This window comes from Acomys minous (genome assembly GCF_964271855.1).
Source record: "Acomys minous genome assembly, chromosome: 7".
Classification (NCBI taxonomy): Eukaryota; Metazoa; Chordata; class Mammalia; order Rodentia; family Muridae; genus Acomys; species Acomys minous.
The window spans coordinates 120,918,295-120,930,636 of NC_140488.1; the positions used below are offsets into that span (position 1 = coordinate 120,918,295).

The 12,342-nt window shown below is 40.4% G+C and overlaps 1 protein-coding gene and 1 pseudogene across 2 annotated transcripts in view; one reads left to right on the plus strand and one right to left on the minus strand.

Moving 5' to 3' along the window:
• LOC311602703 (claudin-34-like) overlaps nucleotides 1-12,342 on the plus strand; it is a 224,355-nt gene that overhangs the window by 30,096 nt on the left and 181,917 nt on the right. The window lies entirely within an intron of this gene.
• Nucleotides 1-12,342, minus strand: part of LOC311601282 (microfibrillar-associated protein 1-like) — a 164,259-nt pseudogene that overhangs the window by 10,776 nt on the left and 141,141 nt on the right. The gene's annotated exons all lie outside the window — the stretch shown is intronic.

Sequence of the window (12,342 nt, forward strand, 5' to 3'; positions counted from 1 at the left end):
TGTCCCCTGGAGGGGGAGACTGGTGGCACTCAGAGGAAGGACAGCAGGTTACCAAGAAGAGACTTGATACCCTATGAACATATACAGGTGGAGGAAATCCCCCTCAGGAACAGTCATAGGGGAGGGGAAAAGGGGAAAATGGGAGGGAGGGAAGAATGGGAGGATACAAGGGATGGGATAACCATTGAGATGTAACAAGAATAAATTAATAAAAAAAAGGAAAAAAAAGTCGATTTAATAGCTTTAGTTATTAGTCCATATGAATGTGTGTTGTTTTTGTGTGACCATCCAAATCTACAGTGAGGCCTTGTCTAAAATTGCAAAAACATAGCCCTACTTGACTCCTGTGCTATTTCTTATAGTAATCATGTAACCTGTGTCAGAAGGGGTCAAGCAGCAACTGACTTACATGTGAGTAGGTAGAGGTATGTCTGGTAAATGATGGCAAAATTGCCTGCACTTTCATTATCATCTTATGAAATTCATACTACCTACGAGCAGGAAATGGCTATGTTGTAAAAGTTGAAGCAAACCCATGGTAAAATGTAAGAAAATATGCAGGGCTGGATGCACATGCCTTGAATATCAGCACTCAAGGAGGCAGAAGCAGCTGGGGATTAGTGAGTTTGAGATCAGCCTGACCTATAGATCTTTGCCTACTAACATCCCCAGGAAACATGATTTTTCATTACTTGTTGCAATTTACAATTGTTCTATACAAATGTTGAGGCCATTCTTTCTCCTTGTTTCATTTTAAACATCATCTGATCAGTAGGATGATCCTCATGTAACCAGGAACCCTTTAACAAGACAGTGCAAACACTGCCACAGTAAATGAGGTTTTAAATGAACAATCTGTTAACTAATTGATACGTTGTTATCCAACAGTTTTTATAACTCAGGTTCTGTTTCAGTTTATCAACTCTTCTCTTAATTAAATCACATTTTAAAATATATAATAAAAATCAATGGTAGAACAGTACTTACCGTCACAGCCATAGAGAAGTAATAATAAAAAGCCTTTGATCTATCATGGCATTTTCTCTTTGTCCTTGGCCACAGAACTACCTAACTGAAGTGGGAACCTGGCACAAATCAGGGAATTAACTTGAGCCACTGTCCTCACTAACATCTCAGTTCCTGCTGAGTAAACATATCCTTTATTGGTTTTTTTTTTTTCAGAAAAAGATGTAGATTTATATACTGTATGAGCAAAACTGGGGCTGGAATAGGGAATCAAGAAAACAATTTGAACATTTCCCTTTCCCAGTTTAGTTCCCTGCTACCTGTTGGAGACATGAGGACAAGTTGTAGAGGCTTTGCTTGACAAAGTTACAGTGTACTGTCCAGCCTGATGTATAAGCATCCAGAACTGTTGTTGAGGCTTTGCCTGACAAAGTCCCAAAGATCTCTGGTTGACCATCACTGCCTTTAAATATTATGGAAGCAGCAGGTGTATGTTTGCCTGAAAACTACTTTGAAATCTGCTTTTTCTTCTAAAATTGTCTTTCTCTTTCTCAGCCCTAATGAAAATCACACAGGGAAAACTTTCTCCCACAGAGTATGTTGAAAGAAGTCATCTAGACTAAGGCTGCGCACAGTGATAAGCATCTGTGCTCTGACTGTGAGCATTCAAGCCAAAACTGTTTGGCAAGAAAGTTGGGACCTTGATATAACAGTACCTAGCCACATACTGATAGCTGTAGAAAAATGTCCTTAGAATCTGTTTTGAGACCAAGAAGGTTGCCTTGGAAGGTCATGATTTACAGATACTTTATAATAGAAGAACACTTGTCACTTAGCTTAAGCTTGGATAGCACACCTGTTGGGTTGGGACTATGAGAAAGTCAAGTTTTTTCATTATTAGGGAACATTTAGCTCAAGCTATGTTTCAATGACAATTATGTAAACACAATGGTTTTAAGCCAGGGAAATTCATTATTAAACTTCTGTGATTACTGTTTATGAAATAATAATCATATTATGTTGACCATTGCTTGGAAATTAATTTTTTGCTGTAGGCTTTATTGTAGTTTATAGAGATGTGTTCATATTTCTTTGTTAAGCTTCTTACTTACTTTGTTGATCTTTAAATGCCCCATTGATTGTAAGAGGTGAGAAAATCATCATGTAATGTATAATGGCAAAATTGATATTCACTTTAAATAAAGTATGGGCCAGAAAGACAGAAAAGCTGAGCTATATGACCTTTTAGTTTGTACTCAACTTAAGCCGGGACAAGCATTTTTAAAGCTTCCTTTCCTAAATTTCTCCTCAAAAACTTGCTCCTAGCGAGTTGTTCACAAACTGCCGGTTTCCCTTTACCAACTGTTCAATGCCTGCTCAATTTTGCCTGCCATGAATCCACCAAGACTTTCCTTTCTATCCTATTCTCTATTTTTCTAGTTTCTGTGGAGCTACTATTATCTCATGTCATCTCACTCCTGGCTCCAGCACCTCAGAATTCTGTCACTCTTTCTTTTTGTGAAAATAATTATTTCCCTTCAACTTCCAGAAGAAATTATCCTCCCTGAAACTAAATTTTTTAATGATGGGAGTAAAAATGAACTAGAGAAACATCGGTTCATCAGTAAACACTTATTGGGTGTTTGTAAAGCCTGGAAGTAGTGGGGAGAGTAATCAAGGTGTATTATATATGTGTATGAAATTGTTGAGAAATACATTCAATTGACAAATGTAAAAGATTGGCACAAAATTATTAAATTTATCCTAAACTGTATATAAATTCTCCCTTAAAGAGAAGAATCTTAATCCCACTAACCCTCCAGCTATACTGAAAGGAAACGAACTATACTTTTCTATTTATTTTTTTAGAGTTCAAAAAGGGGTTAAAGAGTTGAATAATATATTAAATCTATAGCACAATCACCCTTTAAAAAATCAGCTGCATTCAGAGTATGGCTATTTTCATGAATTTTCCTGAAAAGTTCTAGGGGTCAGCTCAGGAGAAATGTCTGTTGGGTAGAGCTCTTGGTAAAGTATGGTGAATCCTCTCTCAGGTGGGGAAGATAGCAGCTGAGGCTTAGACTAACCCTGACTACAGCATGTTGTCTGTCCTTTTGAGTCTGAGATAGAAAGGTGTTAGGAAAATATAGGTTAAAGAAAAGAAAATAATTTTTTCTTTATCTACGGTAGTTATAAGAGAGTGAACCAGGTTGTACTGAAGTTTGAATCGAGGACCTTCTCCTTATAAAGCAGAGGTGATAACCACTACACTATGGAGCCCCTGAGGGAAAAAGTCTGATAAGTAGCCTTTCAGAGAGTACAGTTGACTCAGAAGCACTGCCTTCTGCTTTAGCTCCACCCATTCTGATAGCTGCAGTGTTCCATGGTGAATTTTAATCCTGGGCTCAGGAAATCGAGCAGCAAGCCCACCTTGTAGCCTGAGAGTCAGGACTACCTGATACCAGGCCTGAGCCCAAGCCCACTTCCCTCTAACTTCCTGAATCCATATTTTCCCTCAGCAGCACAGGCCAGTGGGAGTTTACACTATTTAGGCACAGCTGCCTCTGGCACCTTCCCTCAGCCATGCATTGTTTTTCCACTCTCAGGAAATGGACTGAATTGTTCTGAGGATCCCAGTTCAGTTTCATATACCCATATCAGGCAGTTTACAACCACATGTCCAGTTCCAGAAGAATGTAACACTCTTGTCCACGCACAGATACATACAAGTATTTAACAGTAAACCAAAATGTAAATAAGAATTATGATCCCATATGATGTCTATGCATCAAATAACAGGTGTGCATATTACCAACAACACTCTAAGCCCAAGAAATGAAATGTACAAAGATCAACTAGCCCTGTTATGACATCAATAGAGCAAAAGCAGCTCCTCTACAGAAAGTGCTCATTTGGGAATCCCGCTAGATCAGTTCTCTGAAGTTCTCATCACAATCATGTGGAAGCACAGGGGTAGTACACTTGCCCAGCCCTTTGGGGCCTAAGAATCTCTGAAATGTAGGTCTCTAGAGCATTTATTCTAAACTGTATATAAATTCTTCCATAAAGAGAGGACTATTCATTCCAGTAACCCTCGAGATAATTGTTAAAAAAAAAAAAAAACCTATGCTTTTGTTCTTAGTCTTTATTTTTAGAGTTTAAAACGGAATTAAAGAGTTGAATAAGACATTAAATCTATGACATCAATCAACCTTTAAAAACTTCAGCGGCCGTCAAAGTGTGGCCATGTTGATTTATTTTCCTGGGAAGTTCTGGGGGTCAGCTTGTCCTGACTCAGTAGAAAGGGCTGCTGGGTGGAGCTCCTGGTTAATCTTCTCTGAGGTGGGGAAGACAGCAGGCAAGGCTGCTTTGTACTTGGTGGAGGAGAGCTGTCTTTCTTTTTGGATTAGAGCCAGAAAGGTGTTAGAAAAAACATAGGTAAGAGAAAAAATCAGTCCCAAATTTTTTTCTTTTTTTATCCACGGTACTTACAAAAGTGTAAGTCCATTGCTGAACTATGGTTCCACAGGGATTTGAACTGAAGCCCTTCTACTTGCAAAGCAGATGAGCTAACTGTTACACTATGGAACCCCTGAGCAAGGATACCTGATTAGTAGCCTTTTCTGAGAGTACAGCCAGAGTCGGCTCCTTCACAGTAACTCTGGCCTTCTGCTGTGGCCCAATCCATACTCAAAGCTGCGGAGTACAAGAGTGTGTTTTAACCCTGGACTGAAAGTCAGGACCACCTGAAACCGGGATTGAGCCCAGGCTCTGGTCCCTCTAACTTCCTGACTCCAAACTTTCCCTCAGCAGCGCAGGCCAGTGGGAGTTTACTCTATTTCTGCACAGCTGCCTCTGGCACCTTCCCTCAGGCAAGATGGCAGCAAGCTCTTCTGGGAGAGGACATACTACAATATGTCCTTACTAATAGAGGCTGTGTTTACTCAACAGGAACTGTTGAAGGTCACTTTCTAAAAAATGTTGTTGGAGATAGAATTAGGAACCATGGTCTTCTGACTCTAGTTTCTATTTTCTTCCACTACTCAATATATATTTAATGATGGAATAACACCAGTATCTTCTTCTTAAACCAACCAAATTATGTTAACAATATCATCTGAGACTTCCTCCTGAGGGAGGTGACTGTGTGGGCTAATTGTCAGGGACTGAGTGAAAGACCAAAGAAACTAAATGGAATGAGATGCTTAGTGAGACCAGTGGCTCAAGTTAAATTCTTGATCCTAGACCAGCTCTCCACTTCAGTTAGGTAGTGCTGTGGCCAAGGACAGGGAAAAATGCAATGTAAGGTCAAAGGATTCTTATTATTATTTCTCTGTTGCTGTGATGGTATTTACTTTTCTGCCATTGATGCTTATTATATATTTAAAAATGTGATTCAATTAAGAGGATAGTTGATAAACTGAAATACAATCTGTGTGGGTTCCTTTCTCTGGGAGGTTGAACTAAGAATCGGGCCTCAGCGCTTTCTTGAGCCTTCTGGAGGCTATCTGAAGAAGGCTCCATTTTGAGAACCAGTTGTGTTGAAGACCTTCTGGGCAGGCAGGGAGTGCAGGGCAAGTGTGCTCAGCTGGCTTGTGACGAGGAAATCTTTGTCCCTTTCAGAGGGGGAAGGGAGACTCTGGGTTGTGAAAGGACAGACTCCAATTTATTAAAATAAAGACTAAAGAGTCAAATAACTAGATTTTTCCTCACTGAGCTTTAAAAAAGGACAAGGACACAGCTGTACAGGAGGTATGGGTTATAAGCTGCTAAACGTTCCAGTCCCTGTGTTTTTAAACTAAGGGTATTTGAATAGCAGGAGACATTCCCAGGACACTTATAAGGGGCTTGTCTTCAGGCTACCTTTGGTATGTTTTTCTTTAAAGAGCCAACTTTTGACACCTTTCATGCAGGTTATGTTTTGCAAGGAACTATCTTTTTAACACATTAGTGTCTCATTGGTTGTTGTTAGCATGGGGGTCTGCTCACCTAAGTCTGAGAAAGAAGCTTACTGGGAGGGAGTGTCTCCCCCTCCTTCAGAAAAGGGCCCACAACTGCCACTCTTTTTATCTTTTTTTAAGAATAAAGAGAAAACAGTGGTTATCATTGTGTTTTTTGGGTTGGGAATATCTGGTATTGCACCAAGACACAGATGGCAGTAACTTTAGCAATATTATTTATCTGTTGTTTTAAAAACTGGATAAGGCAGGGTGTAAGGAGAATCAGGGTTCCAATTCCTACTACAGGGCCAAGGAAGGGGAGCAACCAGTTTACAAACAGATTTGAATACTAGGGCTTGGGGGAGTGGGGAGAGTATTGTGCCAGGAAGTCCCCACACAGATCCTTAAGCACTTGAACATCTTGTTCTACCAACCCAGATTCGTTGACATAAAAGCAACATTTCCCCCAATAGCATGCAGGTTCTCCACGTTCAGCACTCAATAAGTTAGGGCTCTCTGGTTCTGGAGGGTGACTCCAGCCAGGGAGGTAATCTGGACCTAAAGGGATTCACGACTGTCTGCATTGGAAGCCATCCCCTCATTGAGTTTGTCCTGGAAATCTCTGGCCAGATGATGGGTTTGAGTGAGGGCTGCTCCTGCAGTTCCATCGGTACCCAGTGAAGCTGCCAAGCCCAGTCCAATGAGGAGGGGGAATAAAAATCTCTTCTTTCGGCTTCCTCCTGGCTTTAAGGCAAGTTCTTCAGGCTAAGAGATGAACCTGCGGAACAATCATTACAGGGGTGCAGAAGCCTTGAAAAGAGGAGTAAGACAGGAACCAAACAATGGCAGCGGAGCTAAAAAACATTGGCCTTGTGACTGTGATATTGTGAGAGCAAGCAGGATGGGCTTCTGAGGAGGACCCTACAAGGCAGAGGGGAGGGGAAAGTTTGAAGAGAGGGATGTCTTGTGACTTTTGAATGGACAGAGATTCTTGGAGTTTATAATGGGAGGCATTAGTCGGAAAGGCAGCTAAATAGGGTCGGGAAAGAGAAGAGTTCGGGTATATTGTTATGGGAAGGAGGTTAGCAGCATATTGAATGTACTGTAACCAGGAAATGGTGGTTTGAAGGTCTTCTGGGTTTGGTCTTCCTGTTTAAGAATATTAACATAGGTCAGGATCGATTGGGAGGCAGGGACAAGATGTCGAGAGACATGAAGGTCTGCAATAGGGCAATTGGCATAGACATTAGTATAGAGCCTTCCTAAGACACCTATTCTCCATCATTCATCCCAGGGGTCACCGAGAGTAAGCTGAAAATCAGTGGTAAGATTTGCGAACATGGTGTCACGGTGATTGGAATATTCAATTCTATAACTCCAATATCTGCAACCTCCATATGTGGAGACCTCCTGGACGCCATCACTTGTGTTTCGTAAGGAAAGAACATCCATTTTTCTTAGGATTCGAGGGGCACCACACACTGTGGTCTGGAGCCACTCCAGAAAAACTGAATAATAAAAATGATTGGATAACAACATAATAATTAGTTAACATATTATTAATTTAAGAAGTCATTTTGTGTGGCTGTGTTTGTCACTGTCTTCCTAATGGCTTTCTGGTTTCATGAGGAGCCTTTGAAAGTTCAGATGATATTTAAAATACAACAGAAAGAAAGGAGGGTTCTTAACATATTGCAACAATTAATGAGAATCATGTTTCCTGGGCTTCTTAAGGGGCAAATTTCTATAGGCCAGGATGGTCTCAAACTCACTGAGCCCCATTACTTTCGGCCTCCTTGAGTGCTGATATTCAAGGCATGTGCCACCACCCCAGCTCATTTCCCTAATTTTTTATGCTTTTCAAGACAGAGTTTCTCTGTGTATCCTTGGCTGTCCTGGACTAGATTTGTAGACCAGGCTAGCCTCAAACTCACAATGGGTTGCCTGCCTCTGCCTCCATCCCGGCTCCATTTTCCTGCCTTTGAACATGTGTTTGCTTCTACTTTTACAACATAAACATTTCCTTCTCCTAGGTAGTATGAATATCATAAGATGATAATGAAAGAGCAGACAATTTTGCCATCATCTACCAGACATCTCTCTATCTACTAACATGTAAGATAATTCCATTTACTCTGCTACATAACCACTTCTAAGGATACCAACATTCAAAGGTAAGAGAGCACAGTCATGTGTATCTTCCTTATTAAAGATGTGCTGGATGCAGGGGACAGGCACCTCACAAGGTCAAGGAGAATCTCATTTAAATGAGTTGCTATATTTGCTTCCACCATGGCCTTGCTTTAAATCCATGCCCAATTTAAAGTCCTCATCCCAGTAAAATTTCCTCATTATTCCCCCTTTGATCAAAGAGCAGCCTAACAGAAATTCTTTCTTAGGAATTCCATTTTCCTGTTTATTGTAAAAAATATTCTTTGCAGATATTTTTATAATTTTGACTGCTCCATGTAAGTCAAAAGATTTTTGGTACTTAGTACACACACTTTCACAAAAGTAGGAAGTGGTGACAGGCAAGATATTTAAATGTTTAAATAAATCTTTCTTAAAGCAAACTATGAAATGTAATACCTTCTTATTATTAGGACTACTACTACTACTATTACTATTGTTGTTATTATTGTAGTATTATTTCGTTCAAATGAGGCATAAGAAAGAAGACATTTAAAAGAAAAAATTAAATTTGTGATCATAATTAACTTTAAAAACTTTAGATGCAGTCAAAGTGTGTCTTTATTGGTGTATTTTCCTGGGAAGATCTGAGGGTCAATTTGCCCTGATTCAGGAGAAAGGGCTGATAGGCAGATCTCCTGCTGAAGCCTCTCTGAGGTGAGGAAGACAACAGCTTAGGCTCCATGTTATCCAGCTTAAAGCAGGTGTGACCTTGGTGAAGGAATGGTGTATGTCCTTTCAAGTCAGGGACAGAAAGGTGTTAGAAAGTATATAGTCATAAGAAAAAATTCTTAAGTATTGTTTTTATCGAGGGTACTTAGAAAAGTGTGAGTCCATTGCTGAACTACGGTTCCACTGGGACTTGAACCCAAGTCCTTCTGCTTGCAAAGCAGACATGCTAACCACTACACTATTGAACCTCTGAGGGAGGATACCTGATTAGGAGCTTTTTCAGGGAATACAGCCAGAGTCAGCTTCTCCACAGGATCTCCTGCCTTTTATTGTGACCCAACCCAATCTCAAAACTGCTGATTACAAATGTGAATTTTGACCCTGGTCTCAGGAATTCCAGCAGCAAGCCCACCTTGTGGCATGACAGGTGAGACCACCTGAAACTGGGATTGAGCCCAGGCTATGGGCCCTCTAATTCCCTGACTCCAAACTTCCCCTCAGCAGCACAGGCCAGTGGGAATTTACCCTATTTAGGCACAGCTGACTCAGGCGTCTTCCCTCAGCCATGCCTTCATTTCCCACTCTCAGGAACTGGACTGACTTGTTCTATGGGAAGTCAGCAAAAAGTCACTTCCAGTGGCTCTTAGATCTGAGTGTGAATACCAGAATGGTGCTGCTGGGGCTGAAGACTAGCACTTCAGACTATGGCATAGGGTGAGATTGTGATGTTTGTAGTGTTGTCTTGATTTGCCAGGACTTGAAATGGTCTCAGGCTTCAGACCTCTTACTCTTCTCTCACCCCTTCCTCATTGTTTCAAGGGACATCACATAACATGAGAGGCCTGCCTGATGAAAATGAAAGGGATTTTCCTGTTTTTTTGGTTATGAAGAATTAAAGTGGAGGACATAGAGCTTTATACCTAGCACTCTGAGCCACCTTCTAAGAACATAAGTTTTTCGGACTCTCCATCACCAAGAGCTCTCAGGTGGGTTTCTTAGTTTTTATTGTCTCGTTTTACCTTTTGTGAGACTCCTGGGTGGATCTTTGTCACCATCTGAGAATTACTTCCAGCACTCAAGCTGAAATATCATCTGGGGGTGTCTTTAACTACCCTGGTGGACAAGAGCACTCTCCTTTTTCCTGGCATCTTCCTCAGGATGGCAGGATAAGGGGGATATGATACTGATTATAAATGACACTGCTCAACAAAACCATGAATTTCTGATAATGATGAAGGAAGAAATTGGGTGTGGGATATTTGGAAAGAGAACAAATGTGTAGGGGAGTAGAATGTTAGTCTTGCACTGACTGTTCACCAGCTGTATACTCAAGCTAGTCAATTCAACATACTACACTGACATATGAATGGAGAGGACTGTACTCCCTGTGAAACAAGACATTATTTTGAAGACAGTTTCTAAAAGACAGACAGCATGTTTATTAATTTATTTTTTGTGGTGGTAAATGTTATAATGATGGAGAACATGCAAATGGGTAAGTGCCACAGCACATAGCACAGGCACTACAGAGGAACATGGATTCCCTTCTTAGCACCTACATCATGCAGTTCACAACTGCAAGCAGTCTAGCACCATAGGATCTAACACCCTCTTCTGACCTCTGCTGACATCTTACCACATGGCATACACATACAAATACAAAACTATTAATCCCAACACTCAGGAGGTAGAGGCAGGAGGTTTCAAGCCATCCTTGGCTACACAGCCAGTTTGAAGGCAGTGTGAATGATAAGACATCTGGCCTTACAAAGCAAAAAGAACAAAAGAACCCTCAGATACAGTACTCATAAGCTTTTAGTAGGTCTGTAATGAAACAAACAAAAATAATAACAACTGCCTTCACATTTCTAGGAACCTAATATTTACATGGAGATTGGAAGTAGAGTTGTCTAGTCTATCCCTTATAGTTCATAAAAGAGATGGGAGTTAGCTGCTTGAATTCACTAGCGTGAGTGCACAGCTGGTGATATCTATTGAGCTGTTGAGCTCCTTGGCCTTTGGATTTTTGAGCTTTGAGCCAGCAAGAGTTGGCTTTGGGTGTTTTGGTCTTTTCCTCCTGGGCTGTCAGCTGAGCTAGTGAGGATTTGGGGCTTTTTCCATTGTAATATGAACTGAGTAGAAAGGTCTGCTTGGTGCTTTTCTGCCTCTCTGAGGTGGCAGGTATTCACCCCAGCATCTGGCTCCTGAGTAAAAATATATCATTTGGGATTTTGTTATAAAACGAGAACATTCTAACACCCCTTCGTGGTAAAAGTCTTGGAGAAATCAGGGATACAATTCCCTTACTTAAACATAACATACAGCAAGGCGATGGCCATCATCAAATTAAATGGAGATAAAATGTTGGGCTCAAGGAAGAAGCTAAGATGCTTAAAACGAACACTTTATTTTTTTCAGCTAGGCAAAGTGGTCAGTTCTTGGTCTGAACTGCATCTCTGAGGGGAAGTTTTTTATTGCATATTTGAAGCTGAAACCTGCAATTATTTCATACACTAGGGCAGGTGGTATAAACGTGTAGTCAGCTCTGAATCAAGTTTCTTTGCAAAAAAACTTCTAGATGACCTTGCAAGTATGCCTTACAATTGTGTGCAGCTGGGATTATGGTTGGGCAATTTCTGGGATCAATGACTCCACAGAGTTTCTCATGTAACATTAAACATAGTTTATGGGCAACATGACCTGTATAGCAATTTATTTTACGTCAACAATGAGATGAGATGATGTGGCTTGTGGGCCTGAAATAAGACTATCTATAATTAAGCTACCAAAAAAAATAGCAAGCCTCAACAAGTCATTTAACATTGAATTACCAAAAACAAACAAATGGTAACTTTTTCAGGCTCTATGCCACTCATACTGCTTTATCTTTCCATTTAGCATAAAGATGACTGTTACTATGATTTACAATGCCCTGGGAGCATGGCGTGATTCTTTCCTAGTGTTTACAATATAAGAATTTCCCTCCCTCCCTCCATCTCTCTCTTTCTCACAATATATGAATGAATAAATAAATAAATATTTTTAAATAGGTAAATTTCCAACACAAGACTTATAACTTCTCCTTGTGGGAAAGTAAGCCAGTTTGCTCATTTGTAAAATTGAAATAGGTAATTTCCTAAATATTTCAGGATTGGACTAGATCAAGGAAAGAATAAACCCAAACTATCTCATGGAAATATTGCTGTCATCTCCAATCTATTTTCCATTTGCTTTCTGTGCTCAGCATTACAAAGAACCTGCTTTTCCCAGGCTCCACAATTTCTACAATCAAATCACAACATTCAGGTCTTCTGTGACTAGCTATTAATAAGTATTGGAAACTGAGGCCCATTCTGTCATTTGAAAGGTCTTTGGCTTCCCTAAAAACAGTGGACCTTGATTTCCACATACTTCCACAGGCAATTTAAAAAAGATTTATTTATTATTTATACACTATTCTGTGCTACACATGAGCCAGCAGGCCAGAAGATGGGAACCAGGTCTCTTTTTAGATGGTTCTGAGCCACCATGTGGTTGCTGGGAATTGAACTCAGGAACTTCAGAGGAATAGCAG